The sequence below is a fragment of the Montipora foliosa genome, chromosome 14 (genome assembly GCF_036669935.1).
Source record: "Montipora foliosa isolate CH-2021 chromosome 14, ASM3666993v2, whole genome shotgun sequence".
Lineage (NCBI taxonomy): Eukaryota > Metazoa > Cnidaria > Anthozoa > Scleractinia > Acroporidae > Montipora > Montipora foliosa.
Window position 1 is genome coordinate 25320116 of NC_090882.1, and position 7500 is coordinate 25327615.

A 7500-nucleotide genomic window follows, 5' to 3' on the forward strand; every position below is an offset into this window, starting at 1 on the left:
TTTATCTCCAGGTACAAACTTCCTAACTTTAGTCTTTCGGTCGTAATAATGCTTGCCTTTGTTCTGGACTTTCTGAAGCTCGGTGTGCGCCAGTTTGAGGGTATCTTCAAGCTTCTCGCGTAGCTCAAACACATACTGATAGCTGTTCTTTACTTCAGGCTCCTCCAGCTCTTTCGTCCAAAGCTCTTTGAGAGAATAAACATCGGTCCTCTGACAGCTCTTCCATACAGCAAACTCAAACGGCGAAAAACAGTAGACTCTGAGGAACTTCACGATATGCAAACAGCAACGGGTTAATATAGCGATGCCACTGTCTTGGCTGTTCGCTGCACAATCTCTTTAACATGCTCTTCATTGTTCCATTAAACTTTTCCGTCAGGCCATTACACATAGGATGATAAGGAGTCGTGGTGAGCTGTTTAATGCTCAAAAGCCGCGTCACTTCCTTCATACACTCAGAGACGAACTGCGTACCAAGGTCACTCAAGATCTGTTCAGGCACTCCCAAACGACTAAAGATATCCACCAACGCTTCTGCCACAGTCTCAGTATCAATGTTCTTCAACGGGACAGCTTCAGGATAACGATTTGCAAAGTCGACCAATGTCAATATATATCTATGACCGTCCTCACTCGGGGGAACAATAGGTTCAACCAGGTCGATTGCTACTCTCTTAAACGGCTTGTCAATTAATGGCATCTTCTCTAGGGGAACCTTCGTTACGGAACCCTGTTAACTGTCTTCTGACATACATCGCAGGACTTCCATAACGAGTCACGTCCCCTTGAATGCTGGCCAATAGAACGCGCTTTGAATCTTATCAGTCGTTTTCTTTATTCCAATGTGACCTCCCATGATCGATCCGTGAGCTAGTTCCATTATTCGACTTCTCAGCTGGCACAGGAACCATAACCTGCTTCAGGGGTTTACCTCCGTTGACCATAAGGGTTGCTTGTAGACGCGGTACAGAACTCCACCTTTCACTTCAAATGAAGTCTCAGCCGGCCTCTCACAACTACGTCATCTTTCTCCCAAAATTTCTGTAGGCTCTCGACATCACGCTGCATATGCTTGAGCTTTCTCTATCAACTACAGGACTTTTCTTTGATACCGGTACCTTCAGCTTTCTTAGCTGACTTCTCGTGGTTACAGCACAAGCTTCTTGTACAGGAACTTGCCTGCTGGGGTCTGGGTCGTCAGCGGCTCTTGCGCCTGGTACATTACCAATAATTAAATCATAAACAGCATCGAGAAGACACTGCGCTTGCCACTTGGCCCTTGAGATAAGGTGTATCAACACAATCTTTGCGATGGGAACTTCCTTGCCATATTGTCAATGAGCAGCATAACATTAAATTCGCCAGTAAACTGATCCTCAGGCACAAGGTCCCTCTTACTACAATTCCACTACAACCAGTATCTCTCAGGACATCAACAGGCTTCTCTCCAACTCTACCTTTCACACACAGGCATTTTACTTCTCACTCCAGTCAACGGTTCAACACAAGCACTACTCAACAATGGAATCTTCTTACCACAGGCTAACAGCAGCTTATCATCTTTAATACAGGCCTTAACTTCTTCATCAGTAGGTTTATCCTCAGGTGGTTGAACTAAACAACTGGCACTCACTTGACCACGCTGCACAGGGTTACCATCCTTACTTTGTCCTCCTGATCTGCGTCCACCTGATCGACAGTTTCTAGCTTCATGTCCCTGCTTGCCACATAGGAAAACACTTTCTTGTTAGGGTTGGGCAGTTGACAGCTTTATGACCTCGGGTGTTGCACTTAAAGCAATGCAGAGCTGGTGGATTAATCTGCATGTTCTTGGCTTCGTCCCTCTCAGGCTGCACTGTTGGCTTTCTGCCGCTGAGCTGAACAAATGTTTACCATGAGCCTCCAAGTACTGGTCAGCGATCTTCGCAATCTTTGCTAGAGTCTCAGGTGCCCTTTCTCGCAGGTGAATTGCCAAATCCTTAGGGCAAGAGTCAATAAATTGTTCTTTCACGATCAAAGTCCTTAAGACCATCAAAGGTTCGCGCAGTATTCGAAAGCTCTAGCCACCGTAACAGGTATCTGTCCAGTCGCACAATAAACTGCTCCGGACTTTCGTCAACTTCTGGTTTGGATGCTCTAAATTTTCGACGATAGCCGTCTTCGGTAAGGTCATATCTCTCTCATTAACGCAATCTTTACCCTGTCATAATCCTTAGCTGCGTCCTCCGATAGACGTGAATACACTTCTAGTGCCCGTCCAGACAACAGAGCACTGAGCTTCGATGCCCATCCATCTTTTTTCCACTTAGCTGTAGCAGCAAATCTCTCGAACCTCTGCAAATACTCCAAATCGTCTTTACCATCAACAAACGAGGGGAGTTTAGGTGCCTTATAGCCCGATCCTCTCTCACTTCAGGACGTCCGTCAGCATTCTCCACAGCCAAACGTGCAATCTCCAGCTCTCTGTTCTCTTTTTGCCGCTTCAATAGCCTCTTTTGTGTTTCAACAGCTCGGCTTCCATCTCCAATTTTCTTAGTTCGCGTTCTTGTCGCCTAGTTCTTCTTTCTCTTCGTCTTCTCTCTTTTATCTTCTCCAATTCTGCGACGTTTCTTCTCTTCTTTTCTTCAACTTTATCTCCTTCTCTTTCTTCTCTCTTCTTCTTCTTCAATTGTCTGCGTTTTCTTTCTTTTTTCTCCTCTTCTCCCTCTTCTTCTTCTTTTTCAAAACTTCTGCGTTTTTCTTCTTCTTTCTTTTCTTCTTCCTCCTTGCAATCCGAAGTCTTTCCTCCATCTGCAATCCGAAACTTTTCCATCTGCAAAAGCAGATTTCACCATAGCAGCCACAGCAAAAACAATATACTCTCTTGCACAGTTCTTCTTACTTTTTCTGTAACTCCTTCTTGAATTGTCCTTTCCTGGTTTTCTGTAGTCAGCAAACAAATGAATTCCTCTCCCGGACAGGCCCCCAATGTTACGAGTTCGAATGTTTTGAGGAAAGGTAGCTTGCAAACTAAACTGAACGCAGGGTTGTCGGAACAACAAACAAGAAGATTTATTCCAAAAATGAACGTAGTTTCCACGAAGTAAAACTCTGAACAACACGTACTCGACAAACTTACACGGCCTCCGCCAACTTGAATAAACACAGCTTCTGTCACACTTGACTAAACACGGCTAACGCCAACTCTCTTCGCTTGTGAAAAACTAGTTAGAAAAACACTCCGCTTGGACTCGTCTACTTATATACTCTGACAACAAAACTTTCTAGAACTTTCTAAAATAGTAATGACTCTAATTATAGAAAGATTACAAAACACACCGATTTAGAAAAGCTTACGCACAAACCTAAAAATAAACAAACTACGAACTCTCGCGAAGCTTCTAGACAGTAACAAAGAAAGGTTTTTCTTTGGCAGTTGTAGAGGCATGGAACAGTTGTGGAATTACAGTTGTACAGTGGGTAGTTTGCATTGAGGCTCATACCAACACCTGTGAAAGCACTGATGAAATGAACTTGTATGATTATCATATGGCCCTTAAACTTGGCAAGAAAGCGCGATGGCTCCAGGTTAGGAACTATTTCGACCAGAACTTTGGTATTTAAGTTAACTTTAGCGATAACCATAGCAGCTACTACACTGCTTATCACTATGTTACCAAAGACGACAGGGACGCCCTTCACTCTAGTTGTCATCCAGATCTTTCGGACGGTGCTCCGCGAACTGAACGGGCAATAAGTTGTAGGAAAAAGAGGGCGAAGGAAAAGGGAAGAAAAAGGGCTGAATGCCTCGGTGTTTACGATGTGTGCCAAATTGTGCAAGCTAAGGGGATCACGTCACGACTACAACTCGTTTGTTTGGCTGTTCAACAAAATCGGGAAGGAAAAACTGCCCTCGCTCAATTCATAGCCAACAGGGGAAATAAAGCCATTCTAGAGGCTATTTCACTGGCCCGAGAATTTTCGCAAGCTGAATCCCTTAATGTTCGCGCAGGTAAAACACGAATTGCGCTCTTACAAGAAGCACGTGTGGGTGAATGTGCGACTGGTTGTGATGGAAACTGGCAAACGGCCGCCACACACAGTATTAGGCAGGCACAGGGGATAATGAAAGGGGAATTCTGTGACGCAATTTACACCGCATTAGCTAAGGGGAGAGGTAAATACCAAAATGTTTACATTCATGGTCCAACAAATTGTGGTACGTCGTTTATTTTGTCTCCGTTGAAGGTGATTTATAAAGCATTCTGCAACCCTGCCACGGGGTCATTTGCGTGGATCGGCGCAGAGGATGCTGAGATTATTTATCTCAATGATTTCAGATGGCATCCCAAGATAATAGCCTGGGCAGATCTGCTACTTGCCCTAAAGGGTGATACCGTTCATTTGCCTCCTCCCAAAAACCTAAGTAGCCATGATGTTGAATTGCAAAGGGACACCTCCTTTTTCACAACCTCAGACGCCCCCATAGTGTTAGTGAAAGGAGGCTCCATTGACCACACTAACACCCAGATGATGAATTTCAGGTGGCGCTTTTTCCACTTTTGGCGTCAAATACCACATGAGGAGAAGCAAGAATTAGTGCCTTGTGGTCATTGTTTTGCCCGAGATTTATCCTGGAAAACACTGCGAATGGCGTTACTACTTAAATTACATACAGGCATCAAGTATTGTTTACATTTCTCAGACACATTTCTCGCCCCAAAAAACCCATTTTTCGATGCTCTTTTGCACGTTAGTAGCCATTTCATCCTCGAAAGTTTTTCATGCCATCCTTTCTTTGCTCTCAAATGCTAGCCTGAACCCACTGCAGTCACTAAGTACATTTTCTCACATTTCTCACCCCTTACCTAAAAATAACTTCAATAGTGTTTCATAGTTTTTATGCAATAGGGGTGAGAAATGTTGGCGAAGTACATAAACCCCCTTTTGGGGGGTTACAAAGGGGTGGAAATGATAGATAGCAATTAAGCGTTTTGTTTTGCACATACAATCTTTCAAATCAACTCATTGTTTTTTCAGTACAATCATTTAAGTCCGTGAGAAATGTCGTGCGAGAAATGTACAGCCATTTTGAGTGTCACGCAATGGGAGATAAACACTCATTTACAATGACAAGCGTGCCATGTATCAAATATTGTTAGTTAAACCTATATTTTTTTTGTTTTTTTTAAGTGTAAAAGTGGACAATGACATGATTGTAACAAGGTGTAAAGTGAGTGATATTTTTACTCCTTTTATTTGGGTTTTATGACTTCGGTGTCACGTAATAGATATATCAGTCACAGACCATTTAAGGTTATTAACTTGTAGCGCTTTATTTATCGCCAAATAGAGTACTTTTGCCTCATTTTTCTGTAAATGTGACGCTTGAAAGTTTGAAGAAAAAAAAAGGGAAGTTATTGGTTTACTGGAGTTTTTTTTTTGTCCCTAAATATTTGGTTCTATGGCCTTTACAGGTGAGAATTGCTTCTATCCTCTTACTCATGCTTAGAATGATGTTATCTATCACGGCTACTGGAATACTATCAAAAGCTGTAAACACACGCTGTTTGAATTCTTCGAAACATTCCTTTGTAATATTAAGAGCTATTGCTTCTTCCTCTAAAAAGCGTTTCACGAGGTGAAATACATTTTCTATACAGTCCACATCAGGTGAGCGTGCAGGGATCTCTAAAAGTTCAGCATCTATACCTTCAAGAGCTTTTTGCAGCAGCCTTGCTTCGTTGTGAGGGATCGTTGTCCACTACAAACAATCTTCTTCCATTCGCTTTCGATGCTGCTTGTGCAAACGCTAAGTTGAAATGCCTGCGTATGAAAAGGGCAAAGAATTCCCCACTCATTTTTTTCGTAAGGAACTTTCAGTATCACCCCCTTACCATAAGCGATAGCAACGAGGACATGCAAGCGCCTGCCACCTGCTAAGTTCTTTGAAGCTTTGAAGTAAATTTAAGGCCTTCTCCCTTTCGTCGCCATACACGAGATTTATTGCAGGAAGCACCCCTCTGCGGGTTCTATTTGTCCAGAAACTCCATGGATTTTGCTTCACTTGTCCAGAAATCTGGATTTTGCATTTTTGCCTAGCAAATCGTAACCGCACCTCTTCGATCATTTTCGCTCAACAGCCCCTTTTTTTCTCGCTTGCAAGTAGCTATAGCCATCCTCGTTCAGATAACGCGAAAATGTCCTTCTGCTTGCCATTTCAAGAGACAGCCCATGCAAATGTTTCTGCTGTACACCATGTTCCTTTCAATAGGAGACTTACTTAACTCCCAGATATTAATATCCATTTCAACACAAATAATTTTAATTAAATACTGTGTACATGTGCCCTGGTTCATTTTTTCCAAACAAAATTGTTTCTTGACTGACATTTGTATCATCTGGTAAAACATTAAATTCATACAAAGCCCTTATCGTTTTCAAATTAGGTCACGGTAATAAAGGGAATCATTTTTTTAAACATTCTCGAAGCAAAACAGTTGCCACTCAAGTGCCCTGAATTTTTCTCAAGTGTCAGGGATTTTTTCCTTTAACAGGGAAACCTGTTAGTAATGCGGGTGAATGAAGGCATCCTTTCTAGAGATTTTCCCCAGCCATCGCTTGGGTATTTCACGCTGGATGATGAAGAAGGAGTGCAGCTCGTAACATTCATAATCCTTTTTTTTTTTTCTTTTGTTTTAAATTTTGTCCGGATCAGGATCTATCACCATTTGATCACGTCCACTTTTCACGTATTCCTCCACTCCGCAAAGCACATTTTTAAAAAAAGGGTAACTGATAAACCTTGAAAAACATCAGCTGTTAAACTGCTATTTTAAAATCAATGCCTTGTGATTACCGTTTTAAAAGCAAAGGTTGTGTTTTAATTAAGGGAATCCCCACGACACTGCATTGTGCAACCAAAACCGCAACTCTTCATTCTTCTGCGAAGAACCATTTAGCCCAGCTAATGAGGCTCCGGGAATGTCATATTCCCCCGGTAAGAATAACTGAGTCATTCACTGCACTACTTGAGGACGCCAATTTAAGAAGATTTAGCTCTGATAAGACCAGAATATCGTGTAACATAAATCTGCTGACAGCCGCTACTAAAATTTCCAGACTGAAATACAGCCTACCAAACCTTGCTTTCATGTATTAGAACCTAGGTTGTTCCGCGTGACCACCATTTTTTGAATACGGTGTATGAATTAATTTGTTTTTCCTCCAGTCATGAGTTGAACACTCTTATTTACATTGCTTATTTAAACAAATTTATATCAGATTTCACACTTTTCCAGATAATGAAGTACACCAGCAATTTTGAGAACTGATAATAATTATTGAAACTGCCAAGTGTAGAAATCATTTAATACATACAGTACATGTTGCAAAGAAAATCAAAAGACGTTCCTGCCAAGCAACACAACTCCATTGCTATAACTATTTCAACTAACGTTGTCTCTCTCTTCAGGTTCAGCAAGGCTACAATCATAAGTGAACGTAAATGAATGCCATATT